The following is a 24,756-nucleotide window of genomic DNA, read 5'->3' as shown; positions in this document are numbered from 1 at the left end:
ATCATTGTGATTTTCGTCCTATGTGTATGTGTGTGTGTTGATTTTATTAGGCCGTCGAGTGCTGCCCAACAATTGTTTGCTTAAAAGTTTTTACCCACACACACACACATACACGTGCACGCGAATGAACTTTTGTTTTGTTTTTGCCTGCGCTTTGTGTTTGGTTTAGTTTGTTTTTAAGGCCCAAGCACGTTCGTTCACACAGCCATAACTAGAACTCGGCTGTTTGGGGGATTTGGGGCGACGAGATTGAGGCTCGTCCTTGTCACTGTCATTGTCCCCACAGATTTTGCACGTTTGCTATTTTGACATTTTTTGCGATTATTGATTAGATAAACGCCGTCGACAGTAACAGCAACAACAACAACAACTACAATTACAACGACAACATAAACAACAAAACAAAGAGCGTTAAGTCGTTGAGCAAGAGAAAAGAAGAGTGAGAAAAAAGTTCTTGACGGCACTTAAGTCACTTAACCATGGCCAATGGGGAGATTTCATTTTTCGCCTGAACTTAAAAAGCGATTCATCATTAAAGAGCTGTCTTTATAACCTGCCTGTCGACTGACGACTGTCGACTGCTATTTAGACCTGCATTTATGTATACAGCAAACAGCAGCGACTAAAGGGAACAGCTAATCAAAGTTTGTCATGCAACTCACGCCTGTCGGAGGGATTAAAGCGTGTGTCCTGCCATTATTACTTGTATACGACGGACAGGTGTTTCTGAAATTCGTTTCGTTTTATTTCGTTGCGCCTTTCATTTAGCACACAACTTTCAGTGCTCAATCTACCACACGCAGCACAAACGGAATAACAAATGTCCTAAACGGAGGCGGCCCACAAAAACTTATGCCAGCATTAGCTCGAAGCCAAGAGCTGTCTTTCGAATGTGCGAGCGAAGAGCTTAGAGATTGAGTGAAACTGTCGACAACAGATCTGGCTAATCGCCAAGCTTATTAAATGCTGTACTGTATGCAGTATATTTCTGGCATTTTTATAATGCCATCAAAGGCTGTAAAGGATTTGTAACATGCTGCACATTCTATCTCTCTCTCTTGTGTGCTGGCTAGAAGATTTTGCTGAACAATTAAAGTAAACGTAACACTGTACTGTATTCACTTTTTATTTGACTTTAAAAATGATTGAATAAAACGTATTTGTTTAAATAAGAGTGAACTGAACTCTGAACTATAATGAGTTTTATTTTTAACTTGTAAACTTAATTCTTAACGCCAATGGCTTTTATTTGTATTTAAAAACGTATGAAAAATAATTTATTTGTTTATTTTGTTTGTTTTAATTGAAGAGAAACATTTCAACTGTAATGATTTGTAGTTTTATAAAAAAACGTATGAAATATAAATGTTTATTATTATTTTTTTTTTTTTGTAATATAACGTGAAGGGTGTCCACTTAAACGGAACTTTGAATTGTAATGATATTTATTTATTTTATTTTATTTATTTTAAAAACAAAGTTTTTCTGAATTTTATTCTCTAAATTTTATTGTCTCTTTATATTTACTTTTATGTTGACACATTAATACTTTTTAATAGCAATTGCGTAATTTATGAATTGCAATTGAGTTTATTACTAAATATATCTTTTCAATTATTCATATTAAGTACGCTACCCAAAGTCTATGGTATGTTTTTAATATAGGACTTTATCAATGTAGCAAATAGCGGGTATATGAGTGTCGAGCATATTCAGTTCGGTTAATACGTCTTCCATATTTTTATTTTTTAAGAGCCATAAAATTATATAAATGCAGGCTGCCTTTTTTGCTGACATATGGCTTAAAATGTCACCCTTTTTTTTGTGTGAAATGAAATCGAAAAAATGCAGGCAGCCGTCGAGTAACTACATTTCGATCTGAATCCTGGTGACACCTGCCCAAATTGGCAAGGCTTTGTGTCAGTCAATCAAATTTGCTCAAAGTGGCGTTTAATTTTTATAGTAGTCAGTTATGCTGTCACTCATTTCGATTGCTCCTCTGCCCACAAACAAAGGCAAGGAATAAGCGGGCACAATACACACACACACACACACACACATTCACACAATGCGGCAACAGAAACAGAAACAGAGAAACAACAACAGAAACAAAAGCCGCCGCATTTACACCCAGAACAAGCAAAAACAAGCAAACAACAATACCAAGAATTGCGGGAGGAGAGGTGAAAGAACAGATTAAATTGCTCGCGCGTTTAATTTTTGAGTGAATTTTCCGAACATTGGCCAAAACACTGCCTCCCTCACATCAGAGAGAAAGAGAGACACACGAAGCCTCTGGCAACCCAAACAAACTGCTGTTGGTTTTTGGCTTTTGTGTTTTGTGCTTTTTGTGGGCAACGAAAGAAAAAGAAGAAAATAAATAAATGAAAAGTTCAGCTGTTTTTCTTTTTGCTTCTCAGACTAATACGCGCCTCTCTCTCTTGCGTCTATATTTATCTATAAACAACTTGTGTTTTTTTTTTTATCTTCTTTCATTTTGCTATTTCTTTTTAATATCTGTGAATATGGGGCGACATTCGGCCTGTTTGTGTAGTAAAAAGCTGTTGTGACAGGCTAATTGAATCAATGAATCTCTGCATCGTCTCTCAACACAACATTTTTCACAAATTTTCCATGCGAATATGCCGTTGTTGTTGTTTGAGATTTCAAGGTCTGTCAGTTTCATTAGCACATTTGCGGATCATTCAGCTACAGTTAATGACAGTCGATTGTCCAGATTAAATCGTACTTGTAATTAACACCCAAAGGGCATCGTTAACATCATTTAAGACATTTCTGAAAGCACACTGCGAGTGGTCTCGCCCAAAAACATCAGCACAACAAAAAACCAAAAATACAAAAAGAATGAGATAAAAATTATTGAGACCGCCAATCGGCTTCTTTTCGGGTGTCATCAGCACACACAAAACTGGTTTGAACATTTCATTTCTTTTCATATACATATATTTTTTTTATCTTTGCTTTTGGGTGATTTCTTGAGTGCCTTGCACTTGACCAAAAGGCGATGGAGATATGACAATGCGAGCGATTTGGAGCGCAGCTATGGCAAGTCGATCAATTCAATACTCTAGATGATTGGAATTGAGTTGTTGCGAAAGAGGGAGATGATATAAACATTAATCAAATTAAAAAAATTAAACTGAAGTAGAAGTATTTTCAACATATTTGTTATAAGTAGTAAGTATAAAATATTAGCCTGCATATAAACGGTGTTTAAAATACTTATACTTTAATTAACAAATAAAACATTCGGTTACAAGTGTGCTGAAATACTTCTATAGAATATTTTAATTTGATTCATGAAATTACGTAGACTGAACAGCTTCTTTTTATAAATTGAATTAAATATATTACAAAGAACATCTTTAAGAAATATTTACTTAAGAAGAAGCTGCTAAATATTTTAAATTTTATGTATTGTCCAAAATCTTGGTATCAGTACCAAAGATTACTATTTTATGGATTTTTTAAAGACTGGTTTCACGCATGTGTTAAATCAAACAGTACTTCTCAGCTTTAAAAGAAATTTTCAAATATTTTGTTTTATAGCTCCACAAAATTAAAGAAAAACACTCTCAACTTAAATTTTGTCTTTTCTGTTTTCTTTGTCATCAGCTGCCAATGAGTTGCTGCATTCAAGAGACTCGCTGCAAGTGGAATGAAATGAAGAAAACGCGACAGTGGCCGCAAAAAAAAGAAGCTTAAAATGCATTTAATTAAATTGCTTGTGCCTCTGACTCGGCCTCTGCCTCTGTCTGTCTGTCGTCTGTCGGTCTGTCCGGCTATCTCCGTTGTCTGTTTGTCCTGTTGTCTGGTTGGTTCCGTTGTCCCGTTTTGTGGCTGTGTTGGTTGTGTTGCGTTGTGTCCAGGATGAAACGAGTTCAGTTTTTGGGCCGCCTGCCGACGCATCGCCTGCTGATGGGCATTGAAAATTGATGGAGCCCCCAATTCTCGATACATTGTTGTTATTGTGTATCTTTTGGTGCGCGTATCTTTATGTTATGTTATTGTTGCTTGCATCGTACGGATGCGGCATAAAATTTAATGAGTTTTTGTTATTTTGTGTCTTGTATCTTGCAGTTGGCAATTTTAGCTCATAATTTTTAAATGTAGGTTAAACATTTTTGGCATTTTTTTGCGTAGTTGTTGTCGTTGAACATGAAACTGCAAACACGCAAAAGGGTAACCAAAATCGGGCAATTGCATTGCTGCGAGTCGACTTGAATATCTCTCTGTGTGTATGTGTACAATAATTGACGAGATCTCTCTGAGCCTAAACGTGAAATGCCTAGTACGCGATCTGGGTTTAATTGATCCCCTGGGCTTGTCAATTAGCTGCTTGAGCTTAGAGCTCAGTGCCACACACGACAAAAAAAAAAGGAAAAACACTTGAAAATGTTGTCGTAGTTGTCGTCGTCGAAACACTTCAAAGATACTTTAAAATCTCCACAACATGTTCATAGATTGCTACGCATCTCAAACTGGCAGCTGCCTAACTGAATCGCCATCTAACAATAGTCCAAATTAGAAATAGACAACACAACACTACAGCAACAACTACACGTAACTACAAATACCAAAACGGACAGACGGACTGACAAATTTTTGCAAATGCAATCGCAGCACACTCACAACAAAATATATTTGAGACTCGAGTTTCAGCTTTTGTGTGCGCTGTGCGTAGAGGGATTACAAGTGTTGTGGCGGGGAGGCGTGTGTACGCGAGTGTGTGTATGTGTGTGTGTGTGTGTTGGCCAGCGAGTTGACAATTGCCATGCGAGCAATTAACAAAATTGTTTTTTTTTTTTTCATTTTACTTATTTTTAATTTCATTTTTTCTATATTAATTTTTCTCGTTTTGGACTTCTGACGTCGCAACATTTAAAACGTGCGCCGCGGCGTAAAAGATATAAACATTTTGTATCTTTGTATTTTTGTTGTTGTTGCTGCATCCGTTAGGTGTGTGTGGCTGCATGCAAATGTTGTGAATTTCGGCATTTCGTTTGAGGCCAACTACAACATTTTTTTTTTTTTTGGTTGTTGACGTCGCCGTTGGCGCCAGCGTCGCTGTTGCTGCTGACGTCGACTGAGGCGTGTGCGTCCGGTGCGCAGTTAGCTTTGATCAGCGTTTGAAGTTGTTATTGTTGTTGTTGTTTCTCTGGTGTAGTTTTTGTTAGTTTTGTTTGCATTTGAGCGAGCGAAAAAAATAAATGCTGAGCGAAATGTAGCGCACAGCAACAGCAACAATTTGAGATTTGTATAAACAATTTGCGTCAAATGCAGCGCAACATTTATACCAATATTTAACATTTATTTGCTTACGTGCCAGTGGCCATTAAGTATACGAACGGTCAGCCACACACAACTTTGTAAACTTTTATAGGGATTTTTATAATTAGTGTAATACTTGCGGGCAGAAGAATAATTAAAAATACTTGAAATGTTTTTATATTGATGCGCCAATAATAATTTTAATAAATATTATATGTATTGATGAGCTCATTTCCGTTGGCCAAATGTCTGCGGTTTTAAAATCTATTCTTTTAATTGCTCAATTTGCTTATTTGTTGTCTAAATGAATTCGCATTTAATTGAATTAAAACCAATAAAATAAAATAAACTGAAATGTAGCAACCGTTACAGCTCTTTAATTATGTGCGTGGTATCTGCAAGTTCAACAAACTCGATCGTTTCTAAACTGCACGCATATCTACGTTTGAATCATTGACAGGTTTATTGGCGTTGCCGAAAAATGTGTGCAATGATTTGCTTAATGGAGTAATGTGAAATTCGCTCAATCCTATATGATACATATATCAGATCGGGGCAATTGGTTTTATCGCCGCTACGAGGAAGTTTCAGTCGCGTGTGACGCTCTCTCGCCATCTCTTTCGCACTGTCTTCCCTTTTTTGTTTCTTTTTTTTTTATCGCCTGCAGCAAATATACATAAGTATAAAAATTATATGCGTGTATGTGTTTTTTTTTGGCAATAGAAACACGTACGCTGCAAATTATGCGATAAAATATACGGCGAACTCCCCTCTTAATGCGCAGTACTCGTTGTACTGAATACTTGGGTTACTCTGTATTCATTTTTATGAGATTTTACATTAAACTGTTGAACATTTATGATTTGACGAGGGGGCCGCAGTTCGCAGCCCGCAGGCGGCCAGACGTCGCGGATTTGTAAATACGTGCATATAAAAATCAGTTGTAAATCGATGTTAATCATTTGTATACATTTTGATGGAGCGACAAGTGCCAAATTGATTTGATGGCTTTCAGTATTTGGGCAAAATACAAATATATATGTATATGCAAAATATAATGACGTCAAATGAGCCAAATCGGCTGTCTTGAATGGTGGATGGTGGATGGGGGGAGGGGAAATAATTATTATGGATTGACAGCAGGCAAACGCGGCGAATGAACAATATGCGTGCCATGCGGCGTATGAGCAATGCTCAAACATCCATTAATTTAATTAGCAATTTTGATAATATCTCACACTCGAATCTGGTTCTCAAATCATTATTACGCTGATGGCAAATAAAGCGCAGCATTTATCAGCCAACAAATACGAAATTGATGAACAACAATTTTGTGTGAGAACTTTTTGAAAGTTTCTTTATTTTGACAACTTGCATGATTTGTTTTTGATTTTTTTTTTACATTTTTTTTTTGGGGGGCTCTCGCGTGTTTCACGCTTGCATTGCACATAAGTTGTGAGGCCGAAAAATATGGGCGCGGACTCATAAAAGGTAACCATAGACAACAATCCAGCGATAAACAACAACAGAAAGGAATAATGTATATAACTAATCAACAAGAACAGCAATTGCAGAGAACAAGGTGTGGGAAACTCTGATAATGAGATAACAGTTCAGTTCATTTTCTGTATATATTTGCTTTTATTCTGCATACGTTTTTATTTTGATATCGCATTAATGATGGATGTCGATGAATAATGTAAATGGATACAACAAAAAAATTATAAATCAGTTGGATATTAAATACACTCGTACACATTGAATTGCGATTCGATTTCGATGTTGAGATGTGATTACGATTTCGTTGTGATTTGCATTACAAATGTGAATGCGATTTCTGCACTGCACAGCAAACAAAACAGCTTCTGTTTTGCAGTTTATCGATTGTTGATCGCGACGATATTCGATCTGCGCTTTTATAGACAACTAATAATCGCGGCGGCCAATTGATGCTGCCTAAGCAGAAGACGCGACTACGATAAGAGCAGCAGCAGAAACAGCAGCAGCGACGACGAGACGAGACCGACTATGACAACGACAACGACGACAATGACAACAACCACGACGACGACGACAACGACGTCCGCACATGCTGCCTGCTGGGGATAAACTGGAACTGGATTTTTCGGAGTTACGACAACGTCGACGCCAACAGCAGCAGCAGCAGCAGCGGCGGCGGCAGCAGCAGCGGGCCACTTGTGGGCATATAGAATCACAGAGACAACAGATATCGAGACTCTCGCACTTGCACTGCACAGAGACACCGAGACTGAGACAGCGACAGCGACAGCGCCAGAGCAGAGCATTAACATCCCACCAAAAAAAAAAAAACAACAACAACAGCACACACCATAACCCGTCCAAAAGCAAAGCTCTCAATCTGCGCGCGGAAAACCTGCCGCAGAGAGACATCTGCAAAGAGATGGAGACAGAGACAGAGAGAGAGAAAAGCGAGAAGGAGTGTGTGCTAAATGCCGAAAAGCTGCTGTCAACACATTTTCATCACACAAATTTCCCTGTGTAAAAGCTTTTGACATTGCCAAGTTTTATACCTTTTGCCTTTTAGCTTTTGATGTTGACTAAGGATAAAAGCTGTGAGTAACTAGTTATAACTAGTTATAAATGTCATCAAGTTCATATCGGTTTAATATACTCATATTTAAATTTAATGCTTTTTAATGTATGGTGTTCATTTAAATAATTGTTTTAGTTTTTATATATACGATTTTTCGTAATATTTTAAAATGAAATGAAATAATTATTGTTTACGATATCTGTGAAATTTTAGGTAACAAAATAAATTTCCAATATTATTCATTTAAATTCTTATTTAAATGAATTTTATTTTTAACAATTAATAGATGTTTTTCGTTTATATTTAAAATTTAAAAAGCATTCAAATAAAATCCAAATTAAGTGAAATGAATTTATGTTTATAACAATTAATAGTTGTTTTATTAGAACTATAACATTTTAGACACAAAGTCACATACAAATGAATTTATGTTTATATCATGTTTAATGATTGCTTTGCCATTGATTTATTATTATATTAGGTGATAGCATTTTCTTTGTCTACTCATTGCTAAAAATATCTGCATTTTTATCTACTATACTATCAATAATTCAATCCGTATTTCTAATAGAATCATTTTTATGTGATATCTGTGGCCTGGGCATTTTTATCACGCCTTATAACCTGTATCTAAAATTAGCACCTTGTGCATTGTTGAGCTTTACGCTCCGTAAGCTTTTGACATGCTGCCAGCGTGTGCCGCAAACTTTTCTGTGGTCTTAACTAAAAGCGATTTCCCGCTATTTGCAGCACTTGCAGTTGAAGTTGCTCTCAGAGCTAACATACGCTCTCATTCTCTTCTGTTCTCTCTCTCTATCTCGATGTCTCTTTCTCTCTCTGCTGCTTTTCGGAGCGTTTGTTTTTGTTGTTTACTTTTTGGCGCCTCAGTCTGGGAACTTCAACAGGTTGCCACCCACTTTTTGTGGTTTGTGGCCCTTTGTTGCTGTTGCTGTTGCTCTTGCTGCTTTTGTTGGCGCTAATACACCGAACAAAACAAATGAAAAGCAGAATTTTTGGAAGGACGACCCAACCGCACACATACTTGCGCATAAGTACAAACGAACGAATATAGGAATAAATATGTAAAAATGAAAGAAAAAAATAACTTTAGGGGGCGACCCAAAGAAGCAACAGCAACAGCAACAACGTGAGCGACAGCAATTTTCAACTGCTGTTTTCCTTAAGTTGAACAAGTGTTTTTATCTTTAGCGCTCACTCGGTCTCTCATCTTTATTTTTTATTTCCGTAGGATATTTTCAGGTATTTGCCTTACACGGGGGTGGTTGAGACTTACCCCATGCCCAAAAATAAACATTGAAGCTAGCCCTGTTCTCCCCAGAGTGTGTGTGTGTGTGTGTTAGCCCTGTTAGGTGCTCTGGGGGCGTCGGCTAAAGCTCTCATTAATTGTGGGCATGGCTCGGCGAGCTCATTAAATGCACACAAAAGCTGCGGCGGCTCAAGAGGCAACCCATTAGCATTAATTGAAGCAAAGATGAGACCATCATCATCACAATGATGACGACGATGACGATGACGAGCTACAACTGTCTTGGGCTATCCTTGTGAGTGTGCACTGTGTTTATGTTAAATTTTTACAACAATGTAAAATCCGCTTAAGCAACGCCTCAAAGTGTGCTACAGATAAATCCAAGCCAGGCATGAAAAACAAAGCGTTTTTCGCAGCTCAGCGTTTCTGGGAACACTCTTAGTTAAGAGACTTTGTGAAGCTTCAATTGCTTATTAGCAATCACAATAGATTCATAATGAAATCCATTAAATATTAATTAATTTGGAGTGATTACAATTGTTAGGAATAATATCTAACAAATATTTAATTTTAAAACAAATGGGTAATTTCAGAAGTTATTTTAGGATCTGTGATTGACAATTTGGTTTATTTTGTATACTATGGTATATTTCAATTGTAACAGTATATCCATCTAATCTTGGGTTATCTTAGAAGTTATTTAAGAAGCCGAATTTAAGTAACTTTGGTTAACAATTATTATTATTTAAGAAACCGAATTTAAGTAACTTTGGTTAACAATTTGGTAAATTATGTACTTTATGGTATATATGTAACAGTACATCGATATATCAAATATAGATTTTAACACATTTCAGTATGTTTTGGTATATTAATTGAGTAAATTTTAATAGTAATACCTCACAGTCGAGTGAGCTCTTTTTTGTTTATAAAGATATTTTCAATTTCTCCACAAAATTAAATTCGCTTTACTTCAGGTATTCTCTACATCAGATCATCACTTTGTTGTGTACTCAATGGCACGCTTCAATACACTGTCAGATTGTGTGCTCAAGTGTACTACTGAGTAGACAGGAAGTATGAGTAGGTGGCAAGATGGCAGAGAACCTTGAAAACAAGCAAAATCTTTTGTGATGATTATTAGAGTCTTTCAAATGATTGACTGAAACTCAAGCTTGTTTCGTTTAGATAAAGCGAATCAATTAAAGTTAAGGAAACTTGAGCCTAATAACTAATTGAAACACAAGAAAATTGAGCTCTAGTGTGTTTTAAACAATTAGATTTTATTTATTTTTGAAAGATTTTAAAACAACATAGCAATTTGCTTGCTGTGTCTAAGCAAATCTAAAATGCATTTACAAAGCAAAAAATCCCACAATTCATATATTAGATTTCTTGAGAAACGTTTGCAAATTGTTTTGCTTGAATGCAAAAATAACTTTTTACCCAGCTTGTTTGACAGCATAATTGGGCTAATGAAGTTGCCTCTGCAGGCGATCGACTGTGGGCGAAATGTCAAATTCGAAACTCAATCTGAAACTCAAATGCAAATTCAAATGCGAAAATATAAATTCACCATTTTGATACACAATTTTGCACAGTTTTGTGAGTGTTGGCAAATGTGAATTCAATTTTGTGAGAATGACTTTAGCTATGAAATATGAATGAAATGTGAAATATTTGTAGTTGATGTTCACTGCACACAGTAATTAAGTTTACGTACAATATTTTGTTCGACGGAACTTGGGCGCAACGTAATGCAATTTACAGCTCAGTACTAATTGTAAATATTACTCATACGCAACGTTGAGCAGCAAGTATGGCAGCAAAATGTTTATGGCAATGCGCCAGGAAGACATAGTTGTCTGTATGTCTGTATCCGTGATAGATAGAGAGTTCCATGTCTGCTGGGCAATACAATTAGAGCTCTGATTATCTAATGGACCTGCAGTAACAATTAGTCAAATGCTAATTGGGCAACATACGCAGCAATGTTCCGGGCAACAACAACAACAACGAATTAATTGGACGACTCACCTGTGCAATGTTTGGTCACTTTATCAAAGGATACGTGGGAAGCACTACTACTATCTGTATAACTTTGTCTGTGCAGCTAAGGTTTGTGCTTGTGGCATGTGCACTGTTTAAGCGTCGTTTAACTTCTGTGGCTGCCACAAACTGCAGCCAGTTGACCAAGCTGTTTTGAGTTGCCCAGCTTGCCTATTAGTTGCCTGCTTGGCTGACTGGCTGCCTCGCTGCCTCGTTGCTGCCCCAAAAACTGGACAAACAGCGCTCGATTCTCAGCCATTGGGGGGCTTGGCATTGCGTGTCACGCACAGGGTCGACTTTGCAAATATAGCCGAGATAAAGACACGCAAATAAGCCGCAGGCGCCAGCGACAAATTCGGTGCAAAGCTGCAAAAGCGTCGCCAGACCGGCATTTAATCACTGTTATTAATAAATCAAAAATCTGCATCTGCATTTGTAACTAAATTTCAAAAATTGAATCTAATTAAGCGAACATGCCCAGGCAACACTTGGTAAATACAATTTTTTCTTGTTTGTCGTTTACCAATTTCACACAAATCAGCGCTGAATGTCAAAACGCATGTTGCACAAATGCGTCAAATGCCAAACTAGGCGACTGGCAATAAATCATCCACTGCACACCGACAGAGAGAGAGAGAGAGAGAGAGAGTGAGCTATTAAAAGAGCTGAGAAGTGTGGTAAATATGAGAGAGTAAAGCTGATTGATAATGAGAGAGAGAACAGCAAAGACTTGTGGTCTATCGATCGATCTGACCAAGCGTCGACATCAAAAACCTGCTGACAGATTCCTGTGCAATCAAGCGCGTGAGCCAAGCCAAATCAACATGACGTGTTTAACTAACTAACTAACTGCGACTAGTGAATGCATTAAAAGTACATTTGGGAAAACACACTGAGTGGGGATTAAATTTAAATTTTGGTTTAAGCTGAGATTATTTAAGAAGTTTAAATTTCATTTTATACTTTGGTAAAAGTATATTTCATTAAATTCTAAATGTAGTTTACACAACCGCTTAAATATTACCCATTTATAATTTATTTAAATTTATAGTATTGAAATAAAATTTCAATTCTTGTCCAGGGGAGAAATATTTGAGAAAGAAATTATTACTTTATTATTTTGTGGTATAGTTCATGCACCCTATCAGAAATAATCACATTATTCATACAATTATAAAACTTCACAAATTTAAGATATAAAAAATCAATGACATTCTTTCACAAAGTATTTTCTTTTACTCTTTTATTTGTAGCAATTATTAACTCATTCATACTATAGTATGTATTAACTTATTTTATGTATTAAGTACAAAAGTGTGTATACTCTACTAATTTGGTGCACGAGAACAATTTACATTTATTAGTCAAAATCACTTTGATCTCTACTTCAAATCCCATTAAAAATACAATATGCTCGAGCAAAGCACTTTATGAATGCAGCGTATGAAAAACAAACAAATTTAATATAAAAATTTTGGGCAACGACAGCAACAAACAACAAATAAAAACAACGAACAACGAACAACAACAACAACAACAACAATAAGAGACACTTTGTATTTCAGTTTTGGGTTGCATTAATTATCGCCTTGCCATGAAATATGCGCGCCACGCATGCGCAGATCAACGAAACGAACGAACGTATGAACGGTCAAACTAAATACATAAAGGAGAGTTGGTCTATGAGGGGTGAAGTGTTGAGGAGGAGGGGTGTGCATATGACGTCGTCTGTGGGGATCTGTGAACGGCGGGCGGCCGTTTAACTTGTTGTTACTTTTATGGCAGCCAAGAAAACACGCCGCGTAGCGCGTGTTGCGAGTGGGCGGCAAAAGTGGGAGGTGATGTGAGTGGCATAGGAGGGACGGGGGTGGATTGTAGCACAACATTTGGAGCTTTGACTTTGACTGACTGTTTACCTGTGCCAATTAAATTCGCCTCAATAAACGCACCGATCAACGAGCGATACAAATTGTGACCAACAGCGACTTTCAACGTGTTTTTTTTTTTTTTGGTCAGTTTTTGGCTGCCTAATGAGCCAGCGTTGCCATATCGCAGTCTGGCCATCGGTTAAGCCTAGTTGACGTTTGCCGATCACTGACAGCTAATGCGACTAACGGTTTAATCGATGCAGTGACAACAGCTCGAAGGAGTGTTGCTATCTTGTGAGTAGATTGAAAAGTTGACAGGAAGTAGAGGCGCGGTTGTAAAAAGATTATTGCGGATTTGTCGCTAAATTATATACTAAGCGACAATTTACAGTTTGTTTGCTGTTTTATAATTAAAATATCACACATTTACTATTTCATTTTTATTAAATTCATTCTTGAAATGCCCTAAATAAATAAAGTATTGGTATAAAGGTTGCTCTTTAAAAAAAATAGTTTTGCTATATATTTTAAGAATTTTCTTTAGTCCATAAATAATAATTAAGACAATAGTTTAATATGTGATTCAGCTTTCAGAATGTTTATGAATCTCAAACGAAAGCATTTTTCAAATGTTAAGTTCAATTTTTTTGTGGTAACACTCCCAAACAAAAGTCCAACATATTGGACGCCACTGTAAAGCTTTTACTGGCGCCATCTATCTTTATGCGGATCAACTAAAAAAGCTCAGCCACAGCTTAAAGCAACTGCTGTATGGTGAAAAGCTCTGTTAAAAAAGTACAGAGATTGTTTAAAGAAAAGAGCACAAATTGAAGTGAAAGTTAAGAGTGAATGCTAATAGGCCACCGCTTGCTGTCCTCGGCACTCTCTCTTTGTAACTTTCTCTCTCTCTCTGGCACGATATCAGCCAGACTGTTTGACGCATTGATAACAACGATAAGGCTTGGCCTTGAGCAAGGGCCCAACAAAAAATAAAAAGAGAGTAGAATACAAATATAAGAAAGAAAAAACAAAAAACAAACTCAAACTAAGTAGCTAAAGCTAAGCCCAGGCACAGCTGCATGTAAGAACAATCTTAATTGCAGCCATTAAACAAGCTTAGTACGGAAGTTGCCATTAAATTGATATTGCACTTGCTGTTAAATATTATTAATAACGCAAGTAAATGAAAAAATCAGAAATAATGAATGGAAATAAAAAAATGTAATAATATTATAATTTAATTTTGTGTGCGTGTGTGTGTGTGTGTGTGTGGAGAAAATGAAGCCACAAAAATGCCATAAAAGGATAAGACCACAAATAATAAACAGGCCTGCGGTTGCTTGAGTTCGCTGTGTGTTGTGGGTGCTGTTGTGCCTTTGTAGTGGGTGTGAGGTTGTGTGTGTGTGAGACAAAGTGTTGCAAGTGTTGTGTCATCAACTAGGCTGCCTCTCACTCACACCAACTTGCAGCTCAGACATATAGTCATTGTGCAAATATTTGCATATTTAAGTTGTGTTGTGTTGGATGCTGCTGCTTGCTAAGACAACCGCAAAACTCATAAGCGCATTTTAGTATCCTTTCAGTACGTGTGTGTGTATGCGTGTGTGTGTGTGTACATCCTTAGATTGTTTCTGCTTGCACGAAGGTCAAGCGCGCGCTTATGAAGTTGACGCGCGTCAACATCGTCAACATCGCACGACAAAACGTTTAATTATGTCAGGTGTTAAGATGCCGGTTATCATGTTAAACAACGTGCCACAATACACACTGCACACACTGCGTATGCTTAATGAATGCGTTGCCTGAATTTAAAGCAGCCTTCTCAACAACTAATATTACTACTACTACAACTACAACACTCGTACACTCTTCACTCTTGTCGCTTCTCCGCACAACTTAATTAATTAGTAGTGAAAAGGATTTTTATCGCAGCGCCCAGGAACCAGATTGTTGTTGAAATCTGCTTTAGTTACTCGAGAGTTTGGGTCCGCAAATCTCTTGCAGCTGCTTTTTGTAATGCACTTTTAATGCGAACTTTTTCATCCCAACCCGCTGCTTTCCTAAATATATAATGAGCTATGCTCTCAGGTGCTGTTAATGAAAGTTTTTCGCCCACATAGACTCTTTACTTTCGGTTCTCCTCTCTCTGTGTATATCTCTAATGATTTGCCTAATTCGCTCAAATTGCGAACAAATGAGAGTTTGGGCAGAGCAAGTAACAAGAATAAATTTCTTCTTGTTTCAGTACCAAATTAGTTGCATTGTTTAAAGTTGACGTTGACACTGACTGAATGTTGAATGCGATTTCTCTTGTTCACTCTGTGGCTTCGTTTACTTGACTCTGTTCTCTGTGTGTGTTGTGGTTGTGCTTATTTGTTTGTTTGTTGTTGTAACAGCTGTGCAACAGCTGCACTTGGAATTGCAACGTGGATTTCGAGTTGCATTCACAGTTTGTTAAGTAAAAGCCAGTTCAGGTTTTTATCCTTGTTTTAACTTTTATCTGCTTTGCACAAAGCTCAAGAAAGCGTCTATTTATTTTGTGTTGTGCATAAAATGAGAAATGTGAAAATACAACAGCAGATGACACAAACAAAATGACAAACTACATAATGCTCTATATAAGTAGACAAACTTATATGTTTATAACTTAGTAAGGAATAAGGAAATGTGAGATATGATTAATTCTGACATTTATTTAAGTAACTAAATAATATTGTGTTGTAATAATAGAGTTCATATCATAAATCTTAATTTATTTCGTTTATTTTTAGGAAAATGAAACTATATAATAAAATAAGGCAAATACACATTAACAATTACTTGAATTTAAGAAACATTTTGAATTAAATAGAAGAACAGTTTTGAGATAAAATAAGGTAACAATAAATGGAAAATTATTTGAATTTAAGCAACACTATGAATTAAATTTCTAAATTATATATATTTCGTACACACAATATACATTTTGCAGTCAAAGAAAACTTTCTGGGTCAATTCCTACTTTAGTTTTGCTCACAAGAAATCCTAATAACTTCGTAAGCTCATTCTGTGTGCAGACAAAGAGAGTGAGAGCGAGAGTATTCTATATTAAAAGGCACATTTATATTGTGCGAGAGCTTATCAAAATGAGGAAGTTGATGGAATGCACGTGAAATGTGAATAGAAAATAAGAGGTACTTAAAGTATGGTTGACGGTCTGGGAGCAGCACTCATTTCAAATTAAATAAATATCATGCAATCTCATTTAAAGTGTCTATATATTAACGTCAAGTGAGGTAAATTCAGCTATGTATAAGGGGGCATAAGGATAACACACATACACAGACAGCTTAACAACACACATCCATCACATTTACAGTTCATTAATAAATAATGACATAATTTTGATGTACGACAAAGCATTTAACATTGCCTTCCAAAAATACGCTAGCACTGAAATCGACAGACAAACAAGGACGCGATTCCTTTTAGCCTGTTAACGCGTAAAATGACAGTTGCTGAAAGATATAACTCTGCACCGATGTTTGGTTTATTGTTGCCAACTATGATTAATACTTGTAATATTTAAAAAGAAGAAAGACCTCTTGCAGAATGTAAAACTTTGCTGCGGTCTTTGTTGATAATTCATAAATTACAGTCCAAATTATGGTTGTTGTTGCTTGTTAACGTTGTCCGGAAACGGAAGTGGAAACAGAGGCAACGGGACAACGACAGAGAGAAAGATAACAAGACAAAAACAGCGCAACGCAATTTGGTTAGTTTTAAGTGCCTAAATGAGGCGATGGCAACGCAGACAGCGAAACATCTGTTCCAATTTAACGCTCGAGCTGCGACCACCAAAAATTCTTTCCTTTATTTTCCCTTTGACCACAGCAAAGCTTCAGCAAAGAAAGTTGGGGGGAAGAAAAACATGGACCTAGATAGCATCATAAAAAGTTATGCGTAAAGTTTAGTCAGTACATTGATTTATTATCTCTCTCGGTACGTTCTCAGTACTTGGTATCCTATCAAAAGCCAGTCCTCAACAGGAAGAAGAAGCCCATATTGAAGAAAAAGAAGCCAAGTATCTCCTTCCTTCCCATGTCGCATGCTAATCCATCTCAAGTGTCAATTCGTGCGTTGGAATCAAGTCAGTCAGCGATTTAATCGTGCTCCACTCTCTCTCCAATATTCTCCATATTCAATCCCCTCCATGCTGATTGAGCACTTTTTTTGGGGGCAGCTCTTTCAGCATTTTTTTTTTGTGTCCTATACACTTTCACTAAAGTACAAGACAATTTTGTCAAGGTAAGGAGAAACCGCATAAAAAGAAGATCCAAAAATACGCCTGGACTTTGCCACGTTTAATGTGGCTTTTTAGCTTAGCTGTCAGAACAGATCTATTAAAGGTCAAAATAAATCATGTTAATGAACTTTTAATTAAATGCAAATATTCAACAAGTTATTTATTTCGCTTGAAGAATATTGTTTTTTGTATATCCAAATATGGTAGCATATTTAATATTCGGTTTATCGTAAAATTCGCTTTTATTGTTTGCACGTTTATTTGTCTTGGGAGCGAAAAGAACGAAGAAATGCTAATAAATAATGTATGCGTCTTTTGTAAATGTAGATTTCGTTGTGTGTGTGTGTGTGTGTGTGTGTTGGGTGTGTTTTTCGAGGGGTCGTCTGTGGGTTAATGTGCTGTCAATGCTTCAAGTTAAAATGGCGTGCAATTGATTTTGCCACGCCCACTTGGAAACACTTGAAGGCTGCTGCGTGTAAGAATATGGAAGCTATGTAAATGCCGCTGTCAATATGCAGAATCGCTGAAACATGCCAAAGATTGCAGACATCTACAATATATATTATATTATATGCATGTATATTGTATTTGCCAAGTACAAGCGAACACTTGTCCAACACTTGCGCCCAAGATAAACAGCTGACAAGTGTGTAAGGCCCACAGAATAGGAGTCGAAGTCGCAGTCACAGTCTCAGTCTTTGTCTCGAAGCTACAATCAAGCTCTGTTTCCAGCCTTAGGCAATGGCTCCATCTGAGTCTCTCTCTCTCTCCCTCTCCCTCCCTCTCCCTAATTCTGTCATTCTCTGTGGCTCAAGCAGCGACCCATTCAAAGTGATTTAGTGCTTGTGGTCAAGTGGTCCATGATTGACTTGCCTCTGCTAAGAGCTAAATGAAAGACATACACGCACCCACACTTACACTCACACACACACAGAGAGGCTCACGCATACTTTGACAGCAACTGAACAAACTTTAATGCAATTGAGGCTTTAAGGCTTTCATTTAACAAGACTGGCAAACAGGCTTAAGACGTAATGATATTAGTGCTGCATAGATTTATTCTAATTAATTATACTAAATGCTTTTACAATTATTTAGTTCTCATAAATAATTGTTTAATTTGACATTGTCTAAATCATTTAAATTCTTAAGCATTGTTAACATGTTTAATTGGAGCGTTAAGTTTATAGCTTAATATTTTGTGCCTAATAAATTTAGTATTGATTACATTAATTTTTGTATTTAGTAAGAAGTTCGATAAATAAATCATGTAAATTCTTAAGTATCTTTAATATTTTTAATTGGTGTATTTAGCTAAGAGTTTAGAAATATCTGCAGAGTAATTTCGGTATTGATTACGTAAATGTTTATATTATATGAAAATTTCTTAACGAAGAGAGTATATTGAATAACTTTGCTGTCTAAGAGATATTCGTAAATTGTGAAAATTGAGATTATTCTTAGAATCATATCAGCATAATTTCAATTTGTATATATTAAATTGAAAGTTGCACTTCTCATTAAGTTCGACTATGAATTTCTTTCCAAGGTCTGTGCAGTTTTCTTTTAATTATTTTGTTCGCAACTATCGCCATGCAAATCTGCAATAGCTCAATTTTAATTATGCAAACTGCTCAATAATAAACTTCTTTGTTCTTTCACTTTTGAAAACAACTTTTTCGTTGCTCAGAACATACATTTTAAATTTCAGTAGCTTAGCTTTAGCTTAACCTTCTAAGCTATCAACTGCAGCTTATTAAACTTCTTGATTTATTTCTAACTATTTTCTTGGTTGCTTAATATTCTAACTTAGTTCTTACTTTTTCAAATTGTTATGTATATATATTCTTTATCTGCATTTGCAAAGCGCACACTTTAAGCAACTCCCCCAGCTCATATACGAGCAGCTTTACTCTATTATTTACATCTCTGGCTTAACTATATTGATATAGTTGACCACAGAGATATAGCCAAAGCTCGCAGATTTCTGATGCTGTACAGCAAATACAAACACAAACAGAAATATACTTTTGTAAGGACTTCGGACTCAGGACTCGGGACTAGCATGCACTTTTATCGTTTATTATGTGGGGATTAGTGTTTAGTGCGTTGATTGTGTGCGTGCTCAATGCGGTCAGAGTCATAATTTTGTTACATTTGTCACGCCTACCCAGAGAGAGTGAGAGAGAGAGAGAGAGAAACAGAGAACTGCCCTTTTAATAATCGCATGTTTGCCTGCACTAAGTGCAATTTCTTTTGTGATTTGATTGTGATTTGGATTCTTTTGCGAGCGATAAGCTTCAACATGCAAACGAGCAAAGAATGGAATCGAAATAGGGATGAAAAAATGGTGAAGAACTTCAGGCGAAGTTCGTCCGTTGGCGCTTTTAATTATTAAATGCTTCACTCCTGGGCTTGGCCAGCATGTCGACGAACTTGCTCATTAAGCATCTAAAAGGCGGGGCGAGTGCTTGCATTCAATGGCAAATGGTGAATGGCGAATGGCAATCAAAAACTTTTCGGCGCTGCCACAGAAAAATTTGCTGTCGGAAAAACTTTGCTGTCAATTAAAGGACGTGGCTCATTCCCCGCCCCCTCTCTGACCCCCTCTCTTTGCTCTACACGCAATCTTATTCTCATTTCACGTTCTCCATTTCTGCTTAAGTTGTTGTCAATGACTTTTACTCTTTAACTGGCAGCTGTCTATATTCCCTGAGGGACAATACTTTGAGCTGACGATGGCAGCCAGGCATTTGGCAGTTGGCAGTTGCGAGTCACAATTGTTGTTGCTGTTGTTCTTCTGGTTGTCGTCGCAAAAGTCATTAATGGCATGCCTTAAGCACAGGATTTTCGCATGCTTAGCTGTATCCCGGTTCTCAGAATGCAATTGCTGCATGTCCTTGACATAATTTACAATTTCAATAACATTTTCGCCTCCTTCAGCTGCTACTGCTGCTGCTTTTTCTTGGTATGCTGGCGCAATTTATTTGCGCATTTGCCTTGGCACAACTCCTTTAGTAAGTCGTAAGTCGCAATCATCATCATCACCATCATCATCGACATAATGAGGATCATTGTGGCTGTTGCTGCTGAGGGAACATGCGCATTTGTCATCATTAAAAATGGTTGGATGGCAATGGGCAACGAGCACCGAGCAAAAATTAGTTGCTCTTCCTGCTGTGTGAGTCCTGTGAGTCCAGGAAGGATATTTATGCGTGTGCAGCTCTGCCAGGCCAAAGGCACTTCAAGTGTCACGCCCTGCCGCCTCTCACTGTTGTCTCATTTGCTTTTGTTGCTACTTCCACTGCTGATGCTGCTGCTGCTGCTGCTCATTATGGCTTACAAAATGTTAAGCACGTCGCCGCTTGTTTGCATGGAAGTGGAAAGTCGTCGTCCTTTTTTTTTGTTGCTGTGTGTTCCACAACTGGCACTTGAAGCAGGTCGTCGTCGTCGTCGACGCTTGGGTCCAAAGCAAGCCAAAACCAAATAGCGCCCAGCACCAACAGCAGCAACAGTAGCAGCAGCCGGCAGCCACTTGATAGTCAACGCTGACATCTCATTATGGTTGTCAGCGCTTTGCTGGCCCCGTCGCATCAACCAACCAAGCAACCAACCAACCAACAGTGCGTATGTGTGATGTCAACTGCCAGTCCCAAGTCCTCTTCAGGTCCCTTTCCGCCCCCACACGCATTTCAGGGATTGCCTGTGACTGCGTGCTCATGTGTAAGCAAAAGGGCTACAACGTGAATTATTTTTATGTGCCTTAGAGGACCAATTTTTGGTTGTCTACCCGCCTTCCTCTCCTCCTCTATCTTAAAGTGTGCTGTGTGTGTGTGTTGCTGCTGTGCCTGTTAGTTCTGTTCGGTCGCTTGTCTCAATTTAAATTCATATACATTTGCTGGCAGCTAAATCTATTTTTATTACACGCTGTAGAGACCAAAACATTGCTTTGACTGGCCAACTGACCCAAATATAAGGGGACACTCGCTGCAATTCTTTATTAAATTAGATATGTTTGTAGATAGAAGACAAAATGATGATGGCCAAACAATGATATGGAATCGTTTGAAGAGCAGAAAAATGAGTTAGATGTAGATGTTTTCACCATTATCAATTAATTTGGGTATTCACTCATTCGACTCTATGATTAAATACAAAGATTTAGTCTGTCGATAATAAAAATAAGATGCTGATGTTTTTTATAGAAACTCATCTATTTTAAAAGTTGCATATCTAGTTCGTTTTATTTATATGTTCGACCAAATTGATGGACATGAAAATATAGTTGTAGTACTGAAATTAATATTTTTTTAAAGCTTTCTACTATTAACCAAACCAAAATTTCTTTTACTTAATCTTTTTTCTATTTTTGTTATTTTATAGTACGCACTTTTCATTACAGGCAACTGACATTGTATTTTTAAATTATTTAAGAAATAATATTGTACATATAAAAACAGCTACTGTAATCATGTCTCAATTGCTTAGGCTAAGAATCTGGCATATTTTGTACTCTATGGTATATTTTGAAAATAGTACCACATTGATATACCAAATATAGCCATCAGTATATTTTAGTATTCTTAGGTATATTAAATCGGTAAATTTTTAGGTAATGGTTTTATTTTAAATTGGTAGCGAGTATCTCACAGTCACAAACTGTCGTTTTTTACTTGTTATTTTGTGGCATACGGTTTATTTAATTGCTTATCTATGCTAGGAATGCTCTTCAAATCCACTTATTCTTAGTGATTTTTGTTGTTTGCTTCTTTCATATTGAATGTTATACTTTGCACTAAAATCAATGACATATAATAAAATTTTTAATAAATTAATTTACTCCAATAGGGTTTCATACTTTAAAAATAATGTTTATTTGACAAAAAAAAAAATACCAAAAATTCTACTACCCAAGACACATCTGTTCTTATTAAGTCTTATTTCTATTCTTTCTATAGCTTGTATTTTTATTTCATTGGCTAACTTTGCTGGGAATTGTCTTCAAATCCGCTTATGGTTACAGTACTGTGACTATTTATTCTTACAGTCAAGAGCTGAAACGATAATACACTTTCCTCTATGATTGCTTCGACTGTTCGAATACATTTGAATTTCTCCCACAACTCGTCAACTTTAATCGATTCGAGTGTGTGGGTGTGTGTGTGATGCAAATATGTCAATTGTCGTGGAGCAAAATGAGCAACAATCGCGACAAGTTGTTTTGGTTGCAAGTTATTCAAACTGTTGGCATTCACTAGTATTGCCAGCGACATCCTCGTAATTTGCAGAGCACTTGAAAATGGTTGGAAACCGCATGTCCAGGACACACTGGCAAGCAGCCCACTTTTGTGATTTCGATTGGCTTCTCACATAATGCAATGATAGAGAGAGAGAGAGAGGAGATAGAGACAGGACAGAACCACAATACCCGCAGTCACAATAACACAGAGGCAATGGCAACAATTGTAAGCCAATTGTCTGGGATGCACAATAGGCGAAAGCGATGGAGACAGCGAAAGCGACAGCAACGGAGACAGAGATGGAGGCGGAGATGGAGGCAGAGACGGAGACAGTTTTGTCTGTTGCGTTATCCTGCAATACCAAATGCCGGCGTGTGCGTTTCCTTCATCTCAATTTTTAATCCCACAGCAAAGTGGGCACCGGATTTATGCGACGTCAGTTTGCAAAATGCAGTGAAAGAAAAAAAAAATGGAGGAAGGAAAATAAGGTAAACGGATGCGGATTCGATTCAAGGCGTTGGCAATGCGATATTCGAGCATATAAATCAATATTTTGCCAAAAAAGGTCAATGCCAAAGTCTAAAATGAAAATTGCTGCAAATTGAATGCGTTATCAAGAGCTGAATTTTAAAGACTGCTCAACGTTTGTGTGTGTAAATAAAATGGAAAATGGAGATGAAGATGAAAGCTTTGCTGCTTAAATTACTTTCACTCGTCCTTGTTACTTTGACTCGTATAATTTATTCGGTTCGATTCAATACTTGAATCGATTCAATTCGATTGGCATGCAATACACAGAAGACAAGTTGTAAAATCGTGTTGCACTCAGCATTCGTGACATGACTGTTGTGTGTAGTAGCTACTACGAGGACGAGGAGGAAGTGAATGTTGGTGTTCTTTCCCCTTTGCAATACTTTTGTAAAATCTCAGCCGTTGCGCCACTTGACTTTATGAGCTGAGAGCGCAGCCTTTACAGCGTTCTGTGTGTATTAATACACTTAAAAAATCGTTGCCTGTGGCAGCTGTAAAGTGAGTGTTAAAGAGCTGCCACACTCAAGGGGGCTAAAAAGCGAAAAAATTCCGAATAAAGTGTGTCAGTGTGTGTGAGATGAGGAAACAAAAGCTCTCACATGTTGTACATTATGCCTTAAGCTTTATTAAGTTAACGCTGATGCGACCACACGCTGAGATACTGAGTTGATTGTTACCTTTAATTAGCAGTAAGTAACTCTGATGTTACCCAAGCACTTGCTTTGAGAGGCTCACTCTATACTCGCTCTCTCTCTCTCTCTCTCAGCTCGATGGCACTTGCTTTTGAGCGACGCTGTCAATATTAAATATTTACCATGCAACTCGCACAAAATTTTGTGCCCAGCCTTTTCTGCCCTTTCGCATATTGCGCATACGAAATGTTGGTCGGGTTGTCAGCCAGCCAGCCAGCCTGTTTGCATGTGTGAATAAACTTGCTGTTAACTTAATTCTCATCGTCAGCAGCAGCAGCATCAGCGTCATCATAATTGCACACATGTTGGTAAATTATTGAAAATCCTATCTGCATCTCGCTCTGCCGCTCTCTCGCTTTGCATTTCAAATGAAAATTGATTTGGTTAACTTGAACTGCAGTCACGTCAGTGTGTCGAGTACACATCGTTTTGATTATTTATGCGTGTATACGCAACGTTACGTTGCCAGGTTCAGTACACAGGCCTCTTGCCTCCCTATACATATCTGTGTAACACAGCAGAAGCAATCATGGCCAAATGAAATCACTGAAGCATTCTTCAGCAGCAGCAGCAGCTATGGAGCAGGCATCCTTTGGTCAAGCAAGGCAACATCCTGTTGCCCATTCGTCCGCTTAAAAAGCAAATAAAAATCATGCAACACAAAATACAACAGAGACGCAAAAGGGGTTGAGCACGACGTATGTGAGCTTCGGTTTGGACTTTTCTCTTTTGGTTCTGCTCAATGTAGCTACTCTGTTGATACAGGTGCGGGGGAGGGAGCGGGTTGCATGGAAATAGTATTGAGATCTTCTCCGCAAGCCTTTAGAAGACGCGGGACCCAAACGAGGCTGTCAGTGTGCGAAGGCGCCTCGACGTTTGATTTACGTTTCAGATTTTGAAACTACGACTAATGCAAACAGGGTGCTTTTCAAGCATTGTTTGGATTACAATTTCCAT

The 24,756-nt window shown here is 37.4% G+C and overlaps 1 protein-coding gene across 8 annotated transcripts in view; it reads right to left on the bottom strand.

The window, feature by feature from the left end:
- The window catches only part of LOC117563965 (dual specificity calcium/calmodulin-dependent 3',5'-cyclic nucleotide phosphodiesterase 1), a 99,176-nt gene that overhangs the window by 62,310 nt on the left and 12,110 nt on the right, over positions 1-24,756 (bottom strand). For 2 of the 8 annotated variants that reach the window (XM_034242542.2, XM_034242545.2), the window contains exon 1: positions 7,048-7,406. The exons of 2 other annotated variants lie outside the window; for them this stretch is intronic. The gene's annotated coding sequence lies outside the window, so the exon portion shown is untranslated. Of the gene's footprint in view, positions 1-7,047; positions 7,407-24,756 lie in introns of those variants that run through there. 4 more of the 8 variants (XM_034242543.2, XM_034242544.2, XM_034242547.2 and 1 more) reach the window with 4 other exon arrangements.

This window comes from Drosophila albomicans, chromosome 2L (assembly GCF_009650485.2).
Source record: "Drosophila albomicans strain 15112-1751.03 chromosome 2L, ASM965048v2, whole genome shotgun sequence".
Classification (NCBI taxonomy): Eukaryota; Metazoa; Arthropoda; class Insecta; order Diptera; family Drosophilidae; genus Drosophila; species Drosophila albomicans.
This window is presented reverse-complemented; position numbering and strand designations above follow the sequence as displayed.